This window comes from Schistocerca cancellata, chromosome 3 (assembly GCF_023864275.1).
Source record: "Schistocerca cancellata isolate TAMUIC-IGC-003103 chromosome 3, iqSchCanc2.1, whole genome shotgun sequence".
NCBI lineage: Eukaryota > Metazoa > Arthropoda > Insecta > Orthoptera > Acrididae > Schistocerca > Schistocerca cancellata.
Genome location: NC_064628.1, coordinates 489,051,955 through 489,063,973, shown reverse-complemented (window position 1 = coordinate 489,063,973; position 12,019 = coordinate 489,051,955).

Here is a 12,019-nt window from a genome sequence, read left to right as displayed (position 1 = left end):
GATGTTATCTGTTGTGAAAAGATATTGTCTAGCTTCTGATCTTAATGAGTATGGACGAATGTATTACGGCGTAAGGGAGAAGGTATTGTTGCGAGACCGCCATCTTTACTTGAAAGCCATTTTCTGATTTTGTGCGAGAATAATAAGACAATAAACCAATTTCTCGGCAGCATACACAAGGTGTGTATTGCATAAATTATTCTCCATCTTATGGTTTCACGTTTTCAAATAATTTTGCATGCCTACGAGACATATCTTTGGACTGTGTAACCTCGAACCTGCAAACTCTATATGGTCATTAATTTAAAGGCTTTCAAACAAATCCACTTCGACGGACAGGCTTCCACAGAAAGGAGAATTGGACCGTAGTTAACATAGACTAAGATTCCTACAGATTCAGCAAGTAGTTCAGCGACCTACAGGGACATCGAGTACATCTTACAGTCAGCATGTAGCAGCAGATCTCTAGTCTACCATGCGCAACCCCTGAACATAAACGTCGTCTAGTGAGATCTGTTTGGTTATTTATACATTTCAACGACCTAAACTCTTTCCTTGGAGGGACTGAATGCTAAAGAACTAATTCCTTAAACCAGTAATAATAATAATAATAATAATAATAATAATAATAATAATAATGAACACATTAAAATAGACAATTCACCAAGCATAACAGATATGGAACACTTCTGGAGCAACATATGGTCAAACCCGGTACAACATTACAGACATGCACGGTGGATACAAGCAGAAACAGACACATACAAGATGATACCACAAATGCCTGAAGTGATAATTTTGCGACATGAAGTCACCCGACCAATTAATTCTACGCACAATTGGAAAGCCCCTGGAAAAGATAAAATAGCAAATTTCTGGCTAAAGAAGTTCACCTTAACACATTCACATCTAACTAAATTATTTAACAGTTACATTGCAGACCCATACACAGTCCCTGATACACTTACACAAGGAATAACTTATCTGAAACCTAAAGATCAAGCAGACACAGCAAACCCAGCAAAATATCGCCCCATAACATGCCTACCAACAATATACAAAATATTAACTTCAGTCATTACACAGAAATTAATGACACATACAACACAGAACAAAATTATAAATTAAGAACAAAAAGGCTGTTGCAAAGGAGCACGAGGATGTAACGACCAACTGATAATAGATGTGGAGGTGACATATCTAGCTTAAACGAAACAAAGGTCGCTACACTACGCATACATTGATTACCAAAAAGCTTTTGATAGTGTACCTCACTCATGGTTACTACAGATATTGGAAATATACACTCCTGGAAATTGAAATAAGAACACCGTGAATTCATTGTCCCAGGAAGGGGAAACTATATTGACACATTCCTGGGGTCAGATACATCACATGATCACACTGACAGAACCACAGGCACATAGACACAGGCAACAGAGCATGCACAATGTCGGCACTAGTACAGTGTATATCCACCTTTCGCAGCAATGCAGGCTGCTATTCTCCTATGGAGACGATCGTAGAGATGCTGGATGTAGTCCTGTGGAACGGCTTGCCATGCCATTTCCACCTGGCGCCTGAGTTGGACCAGCGTTCGTGCTGGACGTGCAGACCGCGTGAGACGACGCTTCATCCAGTCCCAAACATGCTCAATGGGGGACAGATCCGGAGATCTTGCTGGCCAGGGTAGTTGACTTACACCTTCTAGAGCACGTTTGGTGACACGGGATACATGCGGACGTGCATTGTCTTGTTGGAACAGCAAGTTCCCTTGCCGGTCTAGGAATGGTAGAACGATGGGTTCGATGACGGTTTGGATGTACCGTGCACTATTCAGTGTCCCCTCGATGATCACCAGTGGTGTACGGCCAGTGTAGGAGATCGCTCCCCACACCATGATGCCGGGTGTTGGCCCTGTGTGCCTCGGTCGTATGCAGTCCTGATTGTGGCACTCACCTGCACGGCGCCAAACACGCATACGGCCATCATTGGCACCAAGGCAGAAGCGACTCTCATCGCTGAAGACGACACGTCTCCATTCGTCCCTCCATTCACGCCTGTCGCGACACCAATGGAGGCGGGCTGCACGATGTTGGGGCGTGAGCGGAAGACGGCCTAACGGTGTGCGGGACCGTAGCCCAGCTTCATGGAGACGGTTGCGAATGGTCCTCGCCGATACCCCAGGAGCAACAGTGTCCCTAATTTGCTGGGAAGTGGCGGTGCGGTCCCCTACGGCACTGCGTAGGATCCTACGGTCTTGGCGTGCATCCGTGCGTCGCTGCGGTCCAGTCCCAGGTCGACGGGCACATGCACCTTCCGCCGACCACTGGCGACAACATCGATGTACTGTGGAGACCTCACGCCCCACGTGTTGAGCAATTCGGCGGTACGTCCACCCGGCGTCCCGCATGCCCACTATACGCCCTCGCTCAAAGTCCGTCAACTGCACATACGGTTCACGTCCACGCTGTCGCGGCATGCTACCAGTGTTAAAGACTGCGATGGAGCTCCGTATGCCACGGCAAACTGGCTGACACTGACGGCGGCGGTGCACAAATGCTGCGCAGCTAGCGCCATTCGACGGCCAACACCGTGGTTCCTGGTGTTTCCGCTGTGCCGTGCGTGTGATCATTGCTTGTACAGCCCTCTCGCAGTGTCCGGAGCAAGTATGGTGGGTCTGACACACCGGTGTCAATGTGTTCTTTTTTCCATTTCCAGGAGTGTACAAAGTAGATCCTAAATTGATACCGTTCCTAAACATAGTAATGAAAAACTGGAAAACCACATTTAATATCCAAATAAATTCAAGTAATATCACATCACAGCCAATACTGATTAAGCGTGAAAAATACCATGGAGACTCATTAAGTCCTTTCTGGTTCTGCCTTGCTCTGAACCGACTATCCAACATGCTAAATAATACAAATTAAGGATATAATATTACTGGAACATGTTGCTGTTGTTGTTGTGGTCTTCAGTCCTGAGACTGGTTTGATGCAGCTCTCCATGTTACTCTATCCTGTGCAAGCTTCTTCATCTCCCAGTACCTACTGCAACCTACATCCTTCTGAATCTGTTTAGTGTATTCATCTCTGGAACATACCAACACAAAATCACACGTTTGCTACTCATGGATGATGTAAAACTACTGGCAGCAACAAATCAACAACTCAGCCAATTACTAAAGATAACAGAAGTATTCAGCAGTGATATAAATATGGCTTTTGGAACAGACAAATGTAAGAAAAATAGCTTAGTCAAGGGAAAACACACTAAACAAGACGATTACATATTGGATAACCACAGTGACTGCATAGAAGCGATGGAAAAAACACATGACGCTGCTACGCCTGGACGGGTTTATGTCGATAGTACTTCTGTGGTCATAATGTTCTGGCTGATCGATGTACGCTACCCGGTGGAAAACATTAATGGTATTAGAACCTGCCAATGTTGTTGTTGGATGGGAAACTTGGGACACTTGGAAACGGAAGCGAAATGGAGATGACCTGCAGGTGATAGAAACTGGGACGATTGGTGTTCAGACTGCCAATACACGCTCCAATTAAATAAATATCCAACATGGCGCCTAAGAATACGGAAGACTCATTACTGTTCTTGTATACGATCACTTATTGGAGTTAATGGAAACAATAAAATGTGTGTGAATGCGGGTCTGGAGCGATCTCGGTAGAAAGGCCACCTAACACTGTATCTAACAGTGACAGAAAACTGAATGAATCTTATTTGAAGAATCTTAAGGAAGTACACGATAGATCCAGCATATGTAACTGTCGCTAGACGGATTCGTGCCGCATGGTACAGCCATCCGGTTTTCTTGAAACACCGCCACCTACCGTGTACGCGTGCGGTTCTAAGCGCTTTAGTCCGGAACCGCGTGACCGCTACGGTCGCAGGTTCGAATCCTGCCTCGGGCATGGGTGTGTGTGATGTCCTTAGGTTAGTTAGGTTTCAGTAGTTCTAAGTTGTAGGGGACTGATGACCTCAGATGTTAAGTCCCATAGTGCTCAGAGCCATTTTGAGCCAGCCTACCGTGTACGGCGCTGCTGTCAAAGTGACGCACACTGGCGGCTGTTTTCGCGACCTAACACGTGCAGTCGCCAGAGTCCGGTCCCCTCTCGAGTAAAGTATAGTAGTATGGAACTAGCTAGCAGTGTGGGCCGTCTCTTGGGGTTGTGGTAACATATTTTCCTCTTTGTGGTGGTGGTGGTGGTGGTTAGTGTTTAACGTCCCGCCGACAACGAGGTCATTAGAGACGGAGCCCAAGCTCCGGTTAGGGAAGGATTGGGAAGGAAATCGGCCGTGCCCTTTCAAAGGAACCATCCCGGCATTTGCCTGAAACGATTTAGGGAAATCACGGAAAACCTAAATCAGGATGGTTGGAGACGGGATTGAACCGTCGTCCTCCCGAATGCGAGTCCAGTGTGCTAACCACTGCGCCACCTCGCTCGGTTTTTCCTCTTTGTATCACCGAGGCGTGAAGTCAGGCCTTTGGAGGTTGTTGTAACAGGTTGTTGCAACATACGATCTGTGGTGCCGTCATGGGCAGTACAGTGGAGTTGTGTACCGTGCACTGTTCTTCCATGTAGCTTGAAGTTTTTGTTCTGTTGATCATGGTTACACATTCGTCAAATGTTGGATGCATCGGTATTTCTGCCATCCGTAGTTACCGTTAAGCTGATGTTCCCGAGGATTGAGGCGAATGTTTTGTGTGTGTGTGTGTGTGTGTGTGTGTGTGTGTGTGTGTCTGTGTGTCTGTGTGTGTGTGCGTGTTCTTGATCTTTCATAAATTATATGTTTTGAAATACGTTGGCTCCTCTAGGACTGGTTAGCAAACGACACATGGTTAGTTATTAGGAATATATCTTGTATTTGGCTTGTGTTCGAACCGCATGTAGGAATAGTTTTTAATTGTGTGTCAGTCTCATGTTTAGCACCGGTAAACGTGTTGTTGCGGGCATGGTTTGGCAACGGGTGTAGCGAAATTGTTCTCATGGCCTTACGAGGTTTTCAGCTTGGTGTGCCATTCTTGTTGAAATATTTACATTGCCCATACTTGCGAAATGTTTGGAGGTTTAGCCCTTGAAAGTTTGTTCCCGATACTTAGTACTTGGAGCTGAACAGTGAGATCAGACTTGTACAGTCCGATTTAAATCCCATATACGATTTATCTAATAGTGGTTACTGTATTCGCATAGTGAATTTGTTCATTTCCAACTAAATCGGTAGTTTTAGATCCTGTACAGCATGCCCCTGGTAGTGGAAGTGTTTTTAATTTATTTTTCTCCGGTGTTACAATGATTTATAACTTATTTTGAAATGTGAACGTGCTCTATAGCCTCTGTCACGTCTGTCAGCATCAGATTAGAGTTTGTTTCCAGTGTTTGGCAGTCACAATCTGTCGTAAGAAAGAGATTGCAGTGAGTTTGGTTGGCGTGTGTGTTCCTGGTCTATCACGTATCACAAGTTCGTGAATCAGATCTAGCTCCATTGTGAGTAGTTAGGCTGTTATGTATGTATCGGTGATTAGGACGCATGTGTCGAGTGTGTTTCGGTAATCCAACTACGTTAATGGTTAATGGGTTATAGTTTGTCAGGTGTCATGTGTTTGCCATTGTTTTTAGAATCTTATGGATTCTGGTAGAAATCTCGTCTGTCTCTCAGTGGTTTGACAAAAGTACTGAGTGTACTGTCGACGAACTAAGTCTTGCTTGTCATACAAAGGGAAGATCGAGAAGATCTCTCGTCTGTTCAGCGTTGATTCTTGAGGATCTGAGTTAAGATTGGAACCACTTCTGAGCATTAGATGATTACTTCTAGACGTGTTCGACGGTATGCGGTTCACGAAGGCCGTGTCCCACAATTATTAAATTTAACTGGTTGGGTTTGTTCGGTTTTTAGTCGAATGGGAGCGTGTTTAGTTGCATCGTCGACTTGTGTTGCTCTGTGTTTGCTTTGAGCAGTCTCGTCGTGATTTTGATACTACTTGTGTGTTGAAAAACGTTCGCGCATTTATATTCTACATCTACATCTACATTTATACTCCGCAAGCCACCCAACGGTGTATCGCGGAGAGCACTTTACGTGCCACTGTCATTACCTCCCTTTCCTGTTCCAGTCGCGTATGGTTCGCGGGAAGAACGACTATCTGAAAGCCTCCGTGCTTGCTCGAATCTCTCTAATTTTACATTCGTGATCTCCCCGGGAGGTATAAGTAGGGGGAAGCAATATATTCGATACCTCATCTAGAAACGCACCCTCTCGAAACCTGGACAGCAAGCTATACCGCGATGCAGAGCGCCTCTCTTTCAGAGTCTGCCACTTGAGTTTGTTAAACATCTCCGTAACGCTATCACGGTTACCAAATAACCCTGTGACGAAACGCGACGCTCTTCTTTGGATCTTCTCTATCTCCTCCGTCAACCCGATCTGGTACGGATCCCACATTGATGAGCAATACTCTAGTATAGGTCGAACGAGTGTTTTGTAAGCCACCTCCTTTGTTTATGGACTACATTTTCTAAGGACTCTCCCAATGAATCTCAATCTGGTACCCGCCATACCAACAATTAATTTTATATGATCATTCCACTTCAAATCGTTCCGCACGCATACTCCCAGATATTTTACAGAAGTAACTGCTACCAGTGTTTGTTCCGCTATCATATAATCATACAATAAAGTATCCTTCTTTCTATGTATTCGCAATACATTACATTTGTCTATGTTAAGGGTCAGTTGCCACTCCCTGCGCCAAGTGCCTATCCGCTGCAGATCTTTCTGCACTTCGCCACAATTTTCTAATGCTACAACTTCTCTGTATATTACAGCATCATCCGCGAAAAGCCGCATGGAACTTCCGATACTATCTACTAAGTCATTTATATATATTGTGAAAAGCAATGGTCCCATAACACTCCCCTGTGGCACGCCAGAGGTTACTTTAACGTCTGTAGACGTCTCTCCATTAATAACAACATGCTGTGTTCTGTTTGCTAAAAACTCTTCAATCCAGCCACACAGCTGGTCTGATATTCCGTAGGCTCTTACTTTGTTTATCAGGCGACAGTGCGGAACTGTATCGAACGCCTTCCGGAAGTCAAGAAAAAATGGGATCTAGCTGGGAGCCTGTATCTAATATTTTCTGGGTCTCATGAACAAATAAAGCGAGTTGGGTCTCACACGATCGCTGTTTCCGGAATCCATGTTGATTCCTACATTGTAGATTCTGGGTTTCCAAAAACGACATGATACTCGAGCAAAAAACATGTTCTAAAATTCTACAACAGTTCGACGTCAGAGATATAGGTCTATAGTTTTGCGCATCTGCTCGACGACCCTTCTTGAAGACTGGGACTACCTGTACTCTTTTCCAATCATTTGAAACCTTCCGTTCCTCTAGAGACTTGCGGTACACGGCTGTTAGAAGCGGGGCAAGTTCTTTCGCGTACTCTGTGTAGAATCGAATTGTATCCCGTCAGGTCCAGTGGACTTTCCTCTTTTGAGTGATTCCAGTTGCTTTTCTATTCCTTGGACACTTATTTCGATGTCAGCCATTTTTTCGTTTGTGCGAGGATTTAGAGAAGGAACTGCAGTGCGGTCCTCCTCTGTGAAACAGCTTTGGAAAAAGGTGTTTAGTATTTCAGCTTTACGCGTGTCATCCTCTGTTTCAATGCCTTCATCATCCCGGAGTGTCTGGATATGCTGTTTCGAGCCACTTACTGATTTAACGTAAGACCAGAACTTTCTAGGATGTTCTGTCAAGTCGGTACATAGAATTTTACTTTCGAATTCACTGAACTCTTCACGCATAGCCCTCCTTACGCTGACTTTGACATCGTTTAGCTTCTGTTTGTCTGAGAGGTTTTGGCTGCGTTCAAACTTGGAGTGAAGCTCTCTTTGCTTTCGCAGTAGTTTCTTAACTTTGTTGTTGTACCATGGTGGGTTTTTCCCGTCCCTCACAGTTTTACTCGGCACGTACCTGTCTAAAACGCATTTTACGATTGCCTTGAACTTTTTCCATAAACACTCAACATTGTCAGTGTCGGAACAGCCGACAACGAGTCCTGGTTAGCGTGTGGCTTGAGCGTTCTAAGGAACGAGGTCCTTGTTAGTTATGTTATGTGAGCGTTTGATATACTTATCCGTTTTGTTTATTTTACGGACGTGTGCATATCATTATTGTGTTGCGTTAGGAACAACCGACGTGTGTTCTTTCTCGTGGTAGGCCACTTTTCTCAGTGGTTCTCTTGAGCCCTTACCTGCAAAACTCTACAGCGAGAACTGTTCTAGTTCTTTAGTGACAATTTAGCCTGGAGCGCTGGCTACTGCTAAAGTTACTGCCGTATGCTGCGATTTACTGTTATTGTTGACCAGGCCAATGGCTATTTAGTTATTTAATGAGGCTGGTGTCTGTTCGATGTTGCTAGTGCCTGTTTATTTACAAACTGGCTAAGTCCCCGCTCTGAACTGATATCCTAGTTTAAGTTACGACTGCTGTCGATTACTTCAGTCACATTTTACTGTAAGTGCCTACTGGCATAGTTTTAATTGACATTAAGCTCAGTAAAGTTAATAATTGAGGGCTGTAGCCTAAGTAGCTGTGGGTGTAGTTTACAGAGCGCTCGATACTCTGTCTCCTAATATATAGTTACTTTTATTACTAACTAGGAACGAGTAAATATCACAATTTCGTATTTTCTTGAGTGTGAATGCTAGTTTTTGAACCATTTATGCACGTTGCTACTATGTTTGACGTTTACTGAATGCCATTGTGATTAATTCTTAGGACTTTGGTCATCTGAACGTTTTGGTGTGATTTTCAATTGTACTCAGCCAGTGGTGTTGTTGTTTGAAATGAGATCTGTTTACTCAGACCTCCGTTTCAGAGTAAAAATACTTCTGTTTTCCTGTCTTCCTTTGCTCTCGGCAGTTGAGGGATGCGCGCCGTCGTTGCTATCGCCGCCGCGGTGGTGGAGATAGGTGGGTTCTCACATCTCGTGCCTACCTCATTCCAAGGACTTCGGGTTTTCAGCTTGGTGTCAGATATGATGATTTTGTTTTTAATGAAATTTGGGATTGGAAGAATTAAATAATTGATCGAAAAATAAATGCAAACCCAGCTACCTACATTCGCTAACAACCCAGTTCTACATTCCTGGACGCTTTGGGGTTCTTGAATATTGCTCATCAATCTGGAACCTTTGCCAAGCAGATTTTGTGGAGGAGGTAGAGAAGAACTATAGAGGGGTAGCTTGTTTTGTCGCCGATTTGCTCAATAAGTGCGAAACCATCACAGAGATGCTCATGTAACTCCACTGGAAACAGGTGCAGAAAGACCTTATGGAGGAAAGTACCTGAAAAGTTCCGAGAGCATAATATCTAGAAAGAATCAGGCAAGATACTGTTTCTTCCCACAAGCACTTCGTGAGATGGACACGATACCAAGAGATTCTAAGTGCAAGTTCGAATGGAGAGCTACCGATCGTCCATTAACGAACACAACCAGAACAGGGAAGACTGGTGGTGGTACTCTAGGTTTCTCCCACCGCACACTGAGAGGTGATTTGCGGTGTACTGGTGTACACTGAGGTGACAAAAGTCACGGGACACATCCTAATATCGTCTCGGTCCTCCTTTCCCCCAGCGTACCGCAGCATCTCGACTTGGCATGGACTCAACAAGCCATTGCAAGTGCTCTGCAGAAATATTGAGCCATGATGCCTCTATAACCGTCCGTAATTGGGAGTGAAATTACAATGAAATCCAAACCATTAGCTGCATACAGGCTTTGATAAATATCAACGGGGACATGTCCGAAAGAACAGATGCCATCTTCCTATAGGAAAGGAATACCGGCAAATGATCGTTTTCAGTGCGGATGCACTCACATTTCTCGAACTCTTACGGGAATCGGTAGATTGACTGCTTGAGTGAAGAGGATAGTGAGCAGGGACACTACAAATGTAGTGTATGGACAGGAAGTTGGAAATGTGGGTCTTACGGGGAGCGTGCCAGAGATAAGTGGCAGCAGTCGGACGGCCCTCTGTGTCCTCGATGGCTCAGTCGGACAGAGCGTCTGCCGTGTAAGCAAGAAATCCCAGGTTGGGGTCACGGTCAGGGCACACATTTTCAACTGTTCATGTTGATACTTATCAACGCCTGTAAGCAGATAATGGTTTGGATTTCACTGTCATTTCATTCTTCGACAGCTGCAAGATCACCAGTCTTCATATTTTCATATAATTAAGAGTTGTCGCTGCAGGATTTTGTGCGCGAACTGATCTCTCGATTACGTCCCACAAATGTCCGATGGGATTCATGTTGAGATATCTGGGTGGCCAATTCATTCGCTCGAAATGTCCACAATGTTTTCCAAGCCGAATGCGAACTGTTGTGGCCCGTTGACATGGCGCAATGTCATCTGTAAGAATTTCACCGTTGTTTGGGAACATGAATTCTATGAAATCGGTCTCGAAGTACGGTAGCCGAACATATTCATTTCCAGTCAATGGTCGTTTGAGCTGGACCGGAGTATCCAGTCCATTCCATGTAAACACAGCCCACACTGTTAAGGAGCCGCCACTGGCTTGAACAGTGCCTTGTTGACAACAACGGTCCGTGGCTTCGTAGGGCCTGTGCCACACACGAATCCTAAAATCAGTTCTTACCAACTGAAATCGGGACTCAGCTGACTAGGCCACGGTTTCCCAATCGTCTAGAGTTCAACCGATCATGGTGAGAGGTAACGCCTGAAATTTGGTATTCTTGGCACACTCTTGATGCAGTGGATCTCGGAATATTGAATTCCCTAACGATTTCCGAAATGGAGTTGTAACCCAAGTTTATTTTATTATTTTATTGCCATGCATTTTAATTGGATTTTATCGACCACAGAGTACTTCATAGACTTATTCGTTTAATAACAGCGTATAGCTTATTGTTTAAAATCGTAAAAAGTTGCAAAATTAGCTGTAGAACTAATGGTAGCACAAACAAGGAACTGCTTCTACTTAGATCGATTAAATATAGTTGTTGACATCAAAGAACGTGGAATGTTCAGTCTAGAGGCATGAAAGAACACGCAGTGAAGGACAAAGTGTTCAGATGCTCCTTCGTCTCTGCCATCACAGACGCTTCTTTGCATGAGCATGAGAGATTCAATACGAGTAGGATAAGGGGCCTAACCTGTTAAAAGATGTATCGTGTCACGAGCGGGATTGACATGCTGCATTTTCAACTCCCTGATGTTCGGCAGTAGGGAGTGCTAAGACTTCAGCCCTTTTGTCCTTCTGATTCTGCCAGGTACCTTTCCCTCCCACTTTCCCCCAAATTTTTACTAGCTTTGTACGTAGCGGTTTTCCATACGTTTGATAAACACAGTAAATACACTTAGCAAAGACTTAAGTCACCAAATATATATTCCACTTTACTATTTACAACTGTCTGGCAAAGTAGGGCTAACTTTTCGTTTCCGCGACTGTAGAACTCTCGTGGTTTTGAGGCGAAGAACTCGTCGAGCCATGCTCGGAGCTCATTTCCATCCGGAAAGAAAGCTCCTTGAAGGTTGTTCGATAAAGAGTGGAGAAGGTGAAAATCTGATGGCGCAAGATCAGGCGAATAAGGTGGGTGCGGAATGACTTCCCAACCCCTGTATAGTGTTTTTTGTTGGTCTAATAGAATGCGGGCGAGTGTTATCGTGGAATACTGTCACTTCCCGCCGTCTTCCTGCTTGTTGTTCTCGAACTGCGTCTGCAAGACGTCTCAGTTGACAATAAATGTCAGCAGTGGTGGTTACACTTCGGGGAAGCAATTCATACTGCACAACATTGTCTCTGTTCCACTAGAAGCGTAACATTATATTTTGTCGATGCGCTCAGGTCTATTGCACAAGGAGTTGATACTTTGTTTGGGCTTAACCACTCCTTTCTTTTCGTCGTGTTAGAATAAAAACACCATTTCTCGTCACCACTGACGACTCTGGATAGGAATGATC